This window comes from Triticum aestivum, chromosome 3A (genome assembly GCF_018294505.1).
Source record: "Triticum aestivum cultivar Chinese Spring chromosome 3A, IWGSC CS RefSeq v2.1, whole genome shotgun sequence".
NCBI lineage: Eukaryota > Viridiplantae > Streptophyta > Magnoliopsida > Poales > Poaceae > Triticum > Triticum aestivum.
Window position 1 is genome coordinate 182,458,626 of NC_057800.1, and position 14,318 is coordinate 182,472,943.

The 14,318-nt window shown below is 41.4% G+C and overlaps 1 long non-coding RNA gene across 23 annotated transcripts; it reads left to right on the plus strand.

Moving 5' to 3' along the window:
• Positions 1-634: 634 nt before the first annotated feature.
• On the plus strand, positions 635-9,308 carry LOC123060890 (uncharacterized). Of its 23 annotated transcripts, none has more exons than XR_006428231.1 (6): positions 635-4,484; positions 4,858-5,416; positions 5,694-5,875; positions 5,978-6,229; positions 6,439-6,639; positions 9,008-9,308. It is a non-coding gene; the product is annotated as an uncharacterized lncRNA (long non-coding RNA). The 23 variants fall into 23 exon arrangements; XR_006428229.1 differs by having other exon boundaries at positions 642-4,484; positions 5,978-6,071; positions 6,203-6,229; positions 6,439-9,308; XR_006428226.1 differs by lacking the exon at positions 6,439-6,639 and having other exon boundaries at positions 642-4,484; positions 5,978-6,071; positions 6,203-6,229.
• Positions 9,309-14,318: the final 5,010 nt, after the last annotated feature.

Here is a 14,318-nt window from a genome sequence, read left to right on the forward strand (position 1 = left end):
CACTTTTATATTATTTTTGGGACTAACTTATTAACCGGAGGCCCAGCCCAGAATTGCTGTTTTTTGCCTGTTTTAGGGTTTCGAAGAAAAGGAATATCAAACGGAGTCCAAACGGAATGAAACCTTCGGGAACGTGATTTTCTCACCGAATACAACTCAGGAGACTTGGACCCTACGTCAAGGCACGTAACAGGAGGCCACGAGGTAGGGGGCGCGCCCTACCCCCCAGGCGTGCCCCCACCCTCGTGGGCCCCCTGTTGCTCCACCGACGTACTTCTTCCTCCTATATATATCCACGTACCCCCACTACACCACAACACTTGATTGGGGGCAATTAACTGCCGGGAGAAATACCCGACCAAGGGCAAATAAACTGCCAGGATATTAATTTCTGCCAGTACAAGCATCTTAGGGCAAGCAAACTGCCGGGAGAACTCGAGCAACGATGGCACACTGACTGCCGGTACAATCTAGGGCCCATTATCTGCCGGGACAACTAGAGAACGGCCCATATTCTGCCGGGGACCGTCTTCGGCGCGGCAATGAAAAGTTTCAGCCCTAAGCGTGCGCTAGTGAGGAAAAAACGCGCGAGGGTGACAAGGAATTTCGCCCAAAACAAACTTAGACGCGCCGGCCCACCGCACCAGACCGCATCGCTGGCCCCCCAAATCCCAATCCACCCGTGCCCTACACCATTGCGCCGCCGCCCCCAACAATCTAACCTTCCACCGGCGGCCGCCCTCTAGCCATCGCCATCGCCATCCCCAAATCACTCAATCTACTGGTTCCCGACACCAGATCGCCGCTGCCCCCAACCGTTTGATCCCTCCGCCGTCACCCCCACTCCCCCAGCACCGCAGCCCCTCCGCCGCCCCAATCGGCCCCAGTGCCGCCGTCGCCCCCCACCACCGCAGCCCGTCCGCCGCCCCAACCAATGCACTGCTGCGTCCTCCACCCAGACCACTGACGCCGTCGTCGCCCACCATCGCAGCTCCTCTGCCGCCCCTAGCATCCACTGTCGCTTCCTCCACCCAGACCACTGCCGCCGTCGCCCCCCAACCACTCCAGAGCGGCGCCGCCGAGCACCAATTGACACGGAGCATCCCATCGCCGAGCCAATCCACCGACGACCTTCCTCCTCCGCTGTACACCGTCGTTCCTCAGTTACCACCCTCCTCGCGAGCTTCCTCCCCCAAGCTAGCCCTCCGCACATGCTCACCCGAGCCCCAAGGAGCTCCTCCGGCAAGCTGCACCTTCTCCACAGTTTATGCCTTCACTAGATTGTGACTTCTTGAAGCAAACACAGGAAGTTTCTGCTGCTAATTTTTGCTTGTATTGATCTGTTGGGAGCCTTTATGTACTTTATACAGATGCAGTTTATCTTGCTACAATTTTTTCTTGTATTCATCTGTTGGGAGTCTTTATGTACTTTATACTGATTCACATGTAATAAGCAGCTTGTAGTATTAGTGAAGGAACAACACCAGGAGACAACCCACTGACCAAGGAGCGCCCTTATATCATCAGTATCCACCGAAACAATAGTGACCATCGTAGTAGATTATATATGGCCGTGTCAACTGCAGTCTGGTCGTAGATTTGAAGTTTGGTCATCGTTCATATTGATGTGAGTACACCATGACCACCCCCTAGAGTGAACCAAAATGATGAGTCATAACTGCTTCTTGTGCAAGCTTACTTTGTTCATTTTCAATGTAATATATGGTATTTAGATTTTTTTCCCTATTAATAGAAGTAAACTTTCTTTTGTATGTTACGCAATGTATTGCATGGCCTTACAAGCATGTAAGCTTAGGTCCTATGATTAAATATACAATGACTATCATGGTTGATTGCTTAAAACTCTTGCTTCTATGTATGCAGTTGGAAGTGAGTTAATGGCAAATGCGGCAATGCGTTGCGACCACAAGCAAGCTGAGGAGGTAATATACATGTTTCTTGGCTGAATATTTACATTAGTGTGTACTATCAAGGGCAGATAGTAATGGTTCGCTCATTTGGTTGCTACATGGTTAACTTGTGTCCAGAAAACTTGAGCTCCTGATTCCAGTATATAGTATTAATTAGTAATTCAAACAGATCATTATAGTTCTTTAGAAGTGTGCTTTTGTGTCCATCAGCCATGAATTTGGAGAGAGGTCAGTTGAATAAATATGGTTACAAATATAAACTTTAATTGGATCATCTTTCTTTCATGTACACGATAGACTCTACCATGTAGAGAAATGACTTTCATTGGATTCCATGCTCACAACTTTCATTTGATTCATTTCTCATAACTGGATCCTCTTTCTTTCATGTACATGAAGTATTTTAGCTTGCTTGTTTGTTTGTTTGTTTGTTTGTCAAAAGCCTTGGTTTATTTTTCTTGGCTAATTCAACTTGTTGTCCAAGATGTAGGAAAGTGAACCAAATGTTCATAGTGTTTCACTGGATTTGTAAATCTGTGGGCTTGTCCACTACTCAGATACTCCCTCCGTCCCAAAATAAGTCTCATAACTTTTGTACAACTTTGTACTAAAGTTACAAAGTTGATACACTTATTTTGGGACGGAGCGAGTACCATTTTAGGGGACCTTCATTTGTAACTTGTCCAACAAAAGCATGGAACCAGGAAACTAAACAACTCCCATTAAAAGATCCTGAAATATATGTCCAGCTAGTTCCCCTCTTATTCTGTGTAGCCAGCAAATCATTTATGTAACTGAACTTTAATAGCTCCTGCAAAGAGGGAGCAAAAATTAAAAGGCTTGTTTATGCAATGGGACCAACATTGAGTCATCTTTACAATAAGAGGCAATGCTTCAGTGAAAATCACAGTACTCCCAATACACCCCTTCACCAGATTCCGCAACAGGAGAAATGTAGTTCAACTTCGTGTTCTGGATGCAGGAAGTCTGTAAGCACAGTTGTCATCATTGCTCTAAGGAAATACCACGCAAAACCACAAAATGGTATCGTCATTTATAGATTTCCAGATTCATTATCCTATTATGTTGTGCCAACTTCATATAGGAACTCAAAATAAATCAGCTTATATCCAAGGTCAGGCTCAATATCAAGGCCCACTAGAGACTGGACTAGCACACTGAATCCACAGGTTCCGATACTAATGTGTAATTGTATTACTTTGAAGAAGCCAAGGTATACGACATACGAAATTTTAAGAAGCACAACTAAACACCTGTTGCGTTCTGGTAGAGAAAAAGTACCAGGTGAAAATAAGATGCTATAATTTTGCATATGTGCTTGTTCAGTACACTAGCTTCAAAATTTGCTTGTGTAATGTTAAGTGTGTGATCGTGGCCTTGTGCTTGTGTAATATTCGTACAGACTTTGCACACTATATTTGGATGAGAAGTTAGATAAGCTTGCTACTGTCAAGATGATAAAAAATGGACATGTTGATGTCCAGGATATGTTGTCTACTAAAGTAGAGATTACTCTAGAGATCTCTACTATTAAAGGAGAATCGAACGTCGTGATGGTTCGACCTCCTTCGCTCGCCCCCACCTCGTTCGATCCCGTACGTGAAAACTTCTCCCCACACGCGAAAAAAACGGACCCCCTCGGCTCCTCCCCACCCGTCGCACGAAAAAAATGACAACAAAATAAAACAACGCACGTACGCACGTCCCACCCCCACTTCCCTTCCCCCAAATCCCTTGCTCTCGAGAGAGGAATTGCCGCCGCTGACCTCCTCAGTCCTCACGGTGACCTCGAGCGGTTGCACACTGCAACCAAATTAGACTGGAGCAGTGGATCCAAGCCCTTTCCATCTCATCCATTCTTCACCGAGTCCAGGAGGAGCTCGATGTAGGGAGGTAGACGAGCAAGAGCGCCGCGTCCATGGCAACGATGAACAGGGCATAGGTAACGTATCTTCCTACCCTCACTCCAACCCATCTTCTCCCCGTAGCCTGTACTGGGGTACACCCACGTTCTCCTCTCCCATGGCAGGGGCCGACGAGTGGCAACGCGCGGCGGGAGACCGGCTGGTGGGAACGGATGGCGGGAGGCGGTGGGACCGTGGGAGGAGCAGGTAGTCGGAGGAGATCGCCGGTGGAAATCTGGCAAGCGGCGGCGGCAAACAGGGCTTATGGTTTGATGTTTGTTTTTTACTAGGTTGTACTGGTCTTTAGATTGTCAAAACACCGTTTCACCCCTCTTTTAGTCTGGCTTTAATTCATTGGTGTGGGTCCTTTGTGTCCTTTGCAGAATCGTAATGGCAATTTGTGCTTTTCTTCGGCACGCTGCTCCACCACCTGTGGATGTGGGTCGTCCAGGCCTCGCCTCACCTACAATATGCTACATTGGTGTGGGTCCTTGTGAGCCTGCTGCCCCCACCCCCCATCCCTCTATAATCCGAGATGTCACCCCACCATTCCTGTTCCGCCAATGACAACATCTCCCCTGACCGCTTGTCGTGCCTTGCCTCCAAATCGGATCACTGCAGTCTGAAGGTAAGCTTCATCGTTGATTCTTTTTTCTTTATGTTTCTTATGGTATTTGTCACTTCACCGTGAATGTCATGAGATGTCTTGTTGGTTCGACGATGAACTGAATAGATCATGTCGTTGTATGAAGAATATGGGAGTGCCAACCATTGGCGACTCATTCTATAATCTGTACTATCATGTTCAGTTAGTTTATGGACAGATGAGTATATGTTTAGTTTATATTGTGCCATTGGTCGAGGAATTGCTCTTGTATAAAAGTGTAGCAATGGATGGTCCAAAAGCCAATCATATTCTAAATTGCTGCAGAGTTTAAAAACCAACCGGAATACATGTCCATTTGCTCTCTGCTGAAGCTTGAATGATCTTCTTTTTTCAGTATTTTGATGTAGCCATATCTCAACCACATGATGGCACACTATATAAGACCTCTAACCCGACGTGGAAGGACGAACTTCGACCATGGAGCAGAGCACAGCGACGTGTCAAGGATTGATGGTCAATGATAAAGAGCAGGGGCCCTCAGATGCTAGCCCTCCTCCTGCTGCTATCCTCCCCATCCCCTACGAGATGTATATGGTGCTGACTTTGAGAGGCTGAATAATTAGGTTGATATTGAGGGATTAATAAAGGATCAGCGGGCCAAGATGTTTTGAGATCAAACGGTGAAGTAATATTGTGTACTTGTGCTAAGTACTTTTGGTTTTGCCCGCTGAAGGATTCATATGGTTACAAGTTGTACCTCTGACAGTGCTAAATCATATATATTTCTTTCAGGTACATTACTCATGCATTTTTCCTCTAATGGTCTGACACAATTTTATCCTCGTTCAAATTAACTAGGTGCTAGGGACAGTCCTCCAGAGCAAAAGCATTCATTTTCAAGGACATCATAAGATGCTAAAAAGTCCAATTCAAGTAATTTCTTCATAAAACAGGTAATTATTGACTTCTAAAAACTGATCTACACAGTTAAAGTTTCTGGTATCACAGAGGTAACTTACCTGATAGCCAGGATATATATTTGAAGGGTAAGTGTTTTTGGATTGCTTGAGGTAGGGCTACAAGTAACAACTAGAGAAGAAGGGGGCCAAAAATCCAAAAAGGCATTAGGCTTGCAGCCACTCCGCCGACATGACAGTCTTAGTACGCGGCACCGCGTAAACACCCATTGTGGCGGCGACCACTGACACTGACAACAACGTGGCTTTTCAGCGAGCGGCGGCCCTGACGGTGGCAGCACCCATCACATAAGGCAACGCTCCGCACCAGATCTCTGTTGTGCACACCCATCCGACCACACCCGACGGTGTTCCCTGAGCCATGGTGTGTGCCTTCTCCTCCCCTAGATCATCTCACCAATTACTTGCACACCATCGCCGCATGATCCACTAGAGGTACGCCTAGACCATACTGAAAACGAACTTCCATTTTCACAATTATTTCTTTCTCTCCCTTTTTGTGAGTCTCTGATCCCTGTTCATACTTTATTACTACAGGAATGTATAGCATAGATTATCTATAAAAGATACTGCTTACTTCTGATGCTCCATCATCGTGTCAGGCTTCATTTGATCCTAAAGGACTCCTTTGGTTAGTAATTCATCTACTCTTCATCATTTTTATAAATTAACTTGACTTTATTTAACTTGGTAAGTTTTGACTGTCTATCCTTTGCTCATTGGCTCTATATGGCGATTGTCACATGTTTGATTTGACTGCAGATTGGACATGTAATTATACATTTCGAGGTATAACGCTTGTGTTTGTTTCTACATTTGAACATTTCTCTTGTGGCGTAGAAACCATATTCTATTCCCCCCTGTTGGGCCAACTTGCTTGTAGAATTACAATGGGAGAATTATTGATTTGTTAATCCATTCCTTCAACATGTTAGAACTTGCATTTTTCCTGCTTAAAGTATTACGTTAATACACTACATAATCACTGGTGCCTGCAGAGCTGACGTAATATAACAAATTAGGCTGGGTCTGAAATGTGCAGCCATGTTGGCCTCGCCAATGAGTGAATGTTGGAAGATGCAACATTAGGAAATGCCGAGTATATATGGCAACATCCATGGTTCTGTATCCTATCTCATATAAGGCCTAATTAAGTCATTTAGCGCCGATGTGATTAGTGATGTTCCACTGACCTTGAGGTGTGTTATCACATACCAAGCAATTAATCTACTACCTAAAGTCATTTTCATTGCCTCGATATCATTCCCTATGTCTTTCTTGAATTCTTTGCTCAAGACAATTTCCCTGAGATTAGTTTCCTTTTTGTTCACTTCAGTTTTTATTTGTTCTATAGTTCACACCTGGTCCCTTTAGTGTAACTTATCGAATAACAAAGTTTTGTCTTTTATTCACTGGATGTGGTTCCTATAGTCAGGGAAAAACATCTACCTATATTGCTGACATAGTTGCAAGATTTATACGTATTGAGCAAGAACTCATTAGATCGAGATATGTCCAACAAGGAGATCTCTCTTGCCTCTTATGAAGTGTGGCAGATTTAGAAAGAAAGTGTGGAGATTTCTTTTAGGCCAAAGAGGGATGGGTTTGGAAGAGTTAGTTTCTAAAGTTATTTAGAATGTTAACCTCCTGTTGGAGGCATTTGGCACTTAGCCTTTGCTGCTGTACAGCCGAGCTAACTTATTGACATCCTCGAAATTTCCTTACTTTTTAAATCTTGTTATGTTGCCTCTTGGGTAGGCTTCAACCTGGTTCCTGTAGAAAAAAATAAGATTGCAAAAGTATATTATTAGCATGTATCAATTGTAGTGCATAACACATCAAATTGTACGCAATGATGTCCCTTTGTATGTAAGAACAAGTGAACACATAATGTATTTTTTGTGTCTATACCTTCAATGTGGGTATCTGAATCTAAACCCAAAAATATATTATTTTCCTTTTTTGTTTTATTATGTTTCAAATACTTAGCGGGGCTGTTTGTTAATTCAGGCGGTATCGCTTCTATTTTCTTTCTGTTTATTTCCTTTAATCAAAATTTTTGAACTGGACAAGAGAGGGTTTTTTAAGATCCTGGACAAGGGAGGTTGTCCCCTCCTATTTTGATCGCTGAATAACTCATGAAATGGATGATATAGCCATCAAGATTTTGTTATTCTTACACTGAATGCATCTAAAGAAAATATTGTTACAAGTAATGAATGGATTGTTGTACATCAAGATCTGTGTTTTTCTTCAACACTCTTTGATCCATTGTTTCTAAAGGCAATGGTGAAAAATGTATTCTCTTCATTAGTTTCGAGGAGGTGTGACTTTTTTCTCCTCACACAAAGCGAGGAAGTAAATAACTCCATTCTCTTATTTCTAGGCAGGATGTATAAGGTTTGACACATGCGTGAAATATAACTCAAGAGGGTTGCGTGTTGAATGAGTGACATTATGAGTTTGATATTTTTTCTAAGGATTTAAATGCTTCTAGATTTTTTGAAATATGATTGCTTTGTAAGAGTGTTTATTGCGCAACAGTGTTATGTATATTGATAACCAAGAAGAGTGAGTGAAGAGGATGGAATAAATGGCCGCAACTACATTACATTTTTGCCATATTAGGTGTGCATGGGCGAGTACTTAGATGATGCTAGACGAGTCCAATCGCAGCAATAAGAGCCAAATGTGAGTTGAGAGGCAGGTTAAGTGGGTATAAGAAGTGACACAAACCTTATCAAATATTGTCTAATCAAGGTAGGGGAAGGTACATAAATCATGGCGAAGCGATGGCGAGTAGGATGATGATGGGGCCAAACAATCATTGTTGATCTAAAGGCAGACCCGAAGGCGACAGTGGAGAGACCATCAATGTAACAGTAACTATAGTATGACTAACCAGAGTAGGGAAAGATACATACACAAGGACGAAGCAACGATGCAACTGAATCACAACTCCAAATGCACGGCTACCTTTTTCCTACAGATTTGGTCAAGGGAGTGACAAACCTTTTTGTATACTGAATCACAATGACAAATATATGCACTAGAAAATTTGAGTGTGGGTCATGTGGGTTTTATTTAAAGTGCAGGTACAATGCGATATTTTTCACAACAATCATATGCTACCTCCAACATACATAGTGTAAATTATAACAACATTAAAGTCAATTTCTCTCTGAAAAATTTATTTTTGTTTCGTGGCAACGCACGGGCATTCAACTAGTGTTACTAGTTGCTCTATGTTTCAGAACATATGCAGCTGTTGTATGTCGGGCATGCGGCTGTTGTATGTGATTGTTTTAACATCTTCTTGTTAATATTTGTACAGACTTTGCACGCTACATTTTGATGAGAAGATAAACTTGCTATTGTTAAGATGATAAAAAATGGACATCTTGATGTCCAGGACATGTTCTCTACTATAGAAGAGATTACTCAAGAGATGTTACTGGTTGCTCTATATTTTAGAACATATATCCGTCTGTTATATGCGATTGTTGTAACATCTTCCTTAAGTTATGACTGCAACTGTTATATGTAACATCTTCTGATCTATTGCAGGTTTCCCAAAGGTGCACAAGTTCACTAAGGTTTGGAAGATCTTCAAGTTGCTGAAGATTTGGAAGACCTAAAATTAAGTTGGTGGAGTGATAATGACCTGTGTCTTGTTTGTTGAACGTAAAGACTTGCTCTGCTCATTTTGGTGGTTGTTGAATTAGCTTATTTAGGTTGTGTGGCACACATCTAGAAACATATGTACATCCCTAGTGGCACTACTTTATTTTGGGTGTGTGGCAAATGTATATATGTAATCCTTTTGTGGTACTACCTCTTTATATATGGTCGTTAAGTTTAAGGTTTTCGATGAGGCCTATATGCTACTTTGATTGAAGTGCATGTATAAATTGTGTGCTATGTCCTGAGTGCGTATATATATGGATGGATATTACATAATAGGTTTGCCTAGAACATTTTGCTAGTGAAGTTAACAAGCTGGCATAATTTTTGCCGGGTGAACATACTTGTACAGGCGGCTTAACTGCCGGTAATTGCAGTTTCACGTGCTCCGAACAATCTGCCGAGCGAACACAAACTACTGGCAAATACATGTGTCAGGGCAGAAAAACTGCCGGGAGAAGTTTATCTGTCGGGAGAAGTAATCCCCGGCAGCCGTTCTTGTGGCGGTTCTATCTGCTGGGAGAACCAAACTCCCGACAGTTTGTCTGCCCTCTAAAGAGCCTTCTCCCGGCAGTTATTCTGTCCTTACATCAGTGTTGTGGTGTAGTGCCCCAAACGATCAGAGACGGAGCCAAAAACCTAATTCCACCGCCACAACTTTCTGTATCCACGAGATCCCATCTTGGGGCCTGTTCCGGAGCTCTGCCGGAGGGGGCATCGATCACGGAGGGCTTCTACATCATCATCCAAGCCCCTCCGATGAATTGTGAGTAGTTTACTTCAGACCTACGGGTCCATAGTTAGTAGCTAGATGGCTTCTTCTCTCTTTTTGGATCTCAATACATTGTTCTCCCCCTCTCTCGTGGAGATCTATTCGATGTAATCTTCTTTTTGCGGTGTGTTTATTGAGATCGATGAATTGTGGGTTTATGATTAAGTCTATCTATGAATAATATTTGAATCTTCTCTGAATTCTTTTATGTATGATTGGTTATCTTTGCGAGTCTCTTCGAATTATCAGTTTGGTTTGGCCTACTAGATTGGTTGTTCTTGCCATGGGAGAAGTGCTTAGCTTTGGGTTCGATCTTTCGGTGTCCTTTCCCAATGACAGAAGGGGCAGCAAGGCACGTATTGTATCGTTGCCATCGAGGATAACAAGATGGGTTTTTTATCATATTGCATGAAACTATCCCTCTACATCATGTCATCTACCTTAAGGCGTTACTCTGTTTTTTACTTAATACTCTAGATGCATGCTGGATAGCGGTCGATGAGTGGAGTAATAGTAGTAGATGCAGGCAGGAGTCGGTCTACTTGTCTCGGACGTGATGCCTATATACATGATCATACCTAGATATTCTCATAACTATGCTCAATTCTGTCAACTGCTCAATAGTAATTTGTTCACCCACCGTAGAATACTTATGCTCTTAAGAGAAGCCACTAGTGAAACCTATGGCTCCCGGGTCTATTTCTCATCATATTAATCTCCATTACTATATTACTGCTTTGCTTTTACTTTTTACTTTTCATCTCTATACCAAAAATACCAAAAATATTATTTATCATCTCTACCAGATCTCACTTTCGTAAGTGACCGTGAAGGGATTGACAACCCCTAAGCGCGTTGGTTGCGTTGAGCTATTGTTTTTGTGTAGGTACGTGGGACTTGTGCGTGGCCTCCTACTGGATTTATACCTTGGTTCTCAAAAACTGAGGGAAATACTTACGCTACTTTGCTGCATCATCCTCTCCTCTCCGGGGAAATCCAGCGCAGTGCTCAAGAGGTAGCAAGAAGAATTTCTGGCGCCGTTGCCGGGGAGTCTGCGCAAAAGTCAACATACCAAGTACCCATCACAATCCCTATCTCCCGCATTACATTATTTGCCATTTGCCTCTCGTTTTCCACTCCCCCACTTCACCCTTGCCGTTTTATTCGCCCTCTCTCTCTATCCTCCCTTTCTTTCTCGTTTGCCTCTTTTGCCCGTTTCTTGTTTGCTCGTATGGTTGGAATAGTTGTTTATTTATTACTAAACAGAGAACCTAAGATCTATGGATCCTCATCCACTTGCTAATCTTTTTAAGAGATCCAATTATGATGAACCAATTGCTAGTGAGTTTTCTGCACTAGATTATCTTTATGAGCTTTTGCTTGAAATTCGTGAATTTGAAAAGTGTGATGAATTACTTTATGAAGCGATTCACGATAGATCTTTGAATAAAAAGCATGATTGCAATGATTTTATTATGAATTCTATTTATATAAAGTGTGCTAATAATATGCAAAACCCTAAGCTTGGGGATGCTAGTTTTGCTATGTCCTCTACTTGTTGCAATGATCATGATTGGGGTGATTCTTCTTATGATCTTGAAAATTTATTTAAGCCCCATGATGAATATGAGATTGATAATAGTGTTTGCAATATTCTTGAAAGTGGGTTTGGAAGAGTGTCAACTTTAAATCCCACATATTTGGAAAATGTTCAATCTTATGAAAACTTTGCTTTAGTTAATGTTAATCCCACTATTTTGGAAGAGTGTCAACTTTGCATGCATGTGGATCATGTTGAAAATATTTTATGTGATAGCTATTTTGTTGAATTTGCTTATGATCCTACATGTAATTATTATGATAGATGGAAATATGGTGGTAGAAATTTTCATGTTACTAAGTTACCTCTCGTTATGTTGAGATTGCTATTGTTTCTTTCCTCTTCTTTGCATATGCCAGTTTTTACTTGCCTTGATAATTTGTTTGCCTATAAGATTCCTATGCATAGGAAGTATGTTAGACTTAGATGTGTTTGTCACGTGTTTTATGATGCTCTCTTTGTGTTTCAATTCTTGTCTTTCATGTGAGCATCATTGAAATATTATACCTAGCTATAAGGCTTTAAAGAAAAGCGCTTGTTGGGAGACAACCCAATATTTTTCTTTTCTGTTATTCAATAAATAAATTATTTAGCCTCTGTTTTGGTTGTGTTTTTTGTGTTTAATTAGTGTTTGTGCCAAGTATAACCGTTGGGAAGACTTGGGGAAAGTCTTGTTGAACTTGCTGTAAAAAAAACAGAAACTTTAGCGCTCACGAGAACTGCTGTAATTTTTATTTGGAGAGTGCTATTTAGTTAATTCTTTTTGCAGATGATTAACAGATAAATTCCTCACGTCCAGAAATTTATTTTAGAATTTTTGGGGTTCCAGATCTTGCGCTAGCTACAGATTACTACAGACTGTTCTGTTTTTGACAGATTCTGTTTTTCGTGTGTTGTTTGCTTATTTTGATGAATCTATGGCTAGTAAAATAGTATATAATCCATAGATAAGTTGGAATACAGTAGGTTTAACACCAATATAAATAAAGAATGAGTTAATTACCGTACCTTGAAGTGGTCTTTTGTTTTCTTTCGCTAATGGAGCTCACGAGTTTTCTACTTTAAGTTTTGTGTTGTGAAGTTTTCAAGTTTTGGGTAAGGATTCGATGGATTATGGAACAAAGAGTGGCAAGAGCTTAAGCTTGGGGATGCCCATGGCACCCCTAAGATAATCTAAGGACACCTAAAAGCCAAAGCTTGGGGATGCCCCGGAAGGCATCCCCTCTTTCATCTACTTCTATCGGTAACTTTACTTGGCGCTATATTTTTATTCACCACATGATATGTGTTTTGCTTGGAGCGTCTTTTATGATTTGAGTATTTGCTTGTTAGTTTACCACAATCATCCTTGTTGTACACACCTTTTGAGAGCGCCATACATAATTTAGAATTTGATAGAATACTCTATGTGCTTCACTTATATCTTTTGAGCTCTATAGTTTTGCTCTAGTGCTTCACTTATATCTTTTAGAGCACTGTGGTGGATTTGTTTTATAGAAACTATTGATCTCTCATGCTTCACTAAGATTATTTTTGAGAGTCTTAATAGCATGGTAATTTGCTTAATAATAATATTCTTGGTATTCAAGATTTGTAAAACTTTCTTTTGAATGCGTTGAATACTAAGAAAAAATTGATGCTTGATAATTGTTTTGAGATATGAGGATGGTGATATTAGAGTCATGCTAGTTGAGTAGTTGTGAATTTGAAAAATGCTTGTGTTAAAGTTTTTGATTCCCGTAGCATGCACGTATGGTGAACCGTTATGTGATGAAGTCGGAGCATGATTTATTTATTGATTGTCTTCCTTATGAGTGGCGGTCGGGGATGAGCGATGGTCTTTTCCTACCAATCTATCCCCCTAGGAGCATGCGCGTAATACTTTGCTTTGATAACTTCTAGATTTTTGCAATAAGTATATGAGTTCTTTATGACTAATGTTGAGTCCATGGATTATACACACTTTTCTTCCTTCCACCATTGCTAGCCTCTCTAATACCGCGCACTTTTCGCCGGTATCATACACCCACCAAATACCTTCCTCAAAACAGCCACCATACCTACCTATCATGGCATTTTCATAGCCATTCCGAGATATATTGCCATGCAACTTTCCACCGTTCCATTCATTATGACACGCTCCATCATTGTCATATTGCTAGCATGATCATGTAGTTGACATCGTATTTGTGACAAAGCCATCGTTCATAATTCTTTCATACATGTCACTCTTGATTCATTGCATATCCCGGTACACCATCGGAGGCATTCATATAGAGTCATATTTTGTTCTAAGTATCGAGTTGTAATTGTTAAGTTGTAAGAAAAATAAAAAGTGTGATGATCATCATTTTATAGCATTGTCCCAAGTGAGGAAAGGATGATGGAGACTATGATTCCCCCATAAGTCGGGATGAGACTCCGGACGAAAAAAAAGAGGCCATAAATAAAAGAGAAGGCCCAAATAAAAAAATGAGAGAAAAAGAGAGAAGGGACAATGTTACTATCCTTTTACCACACTTGTCCTTCAAAGTAGCACCATGATCTTCATTGTAGAGAGTCTCTCATTCTGTCACTTTCATATACTAGTGGGAATTTTTCATTATAGAACTTGGCTTCTATATTCCAATGATGGGCTTCCTCAAAATACCCTAGGTCTTCGTGAGCAAGCGAGTTGAATGCACATCCACTTAGTTTCTTTTGTTGAGCTTTCATATACTTATAGCTCTAGTGCATCCGTTGCATGGCAATCCCTACTCACTCACATTGATATCTATTGATGGGCATCTCCATAGCCCGTTGATATGCCTAGTTGATATGAG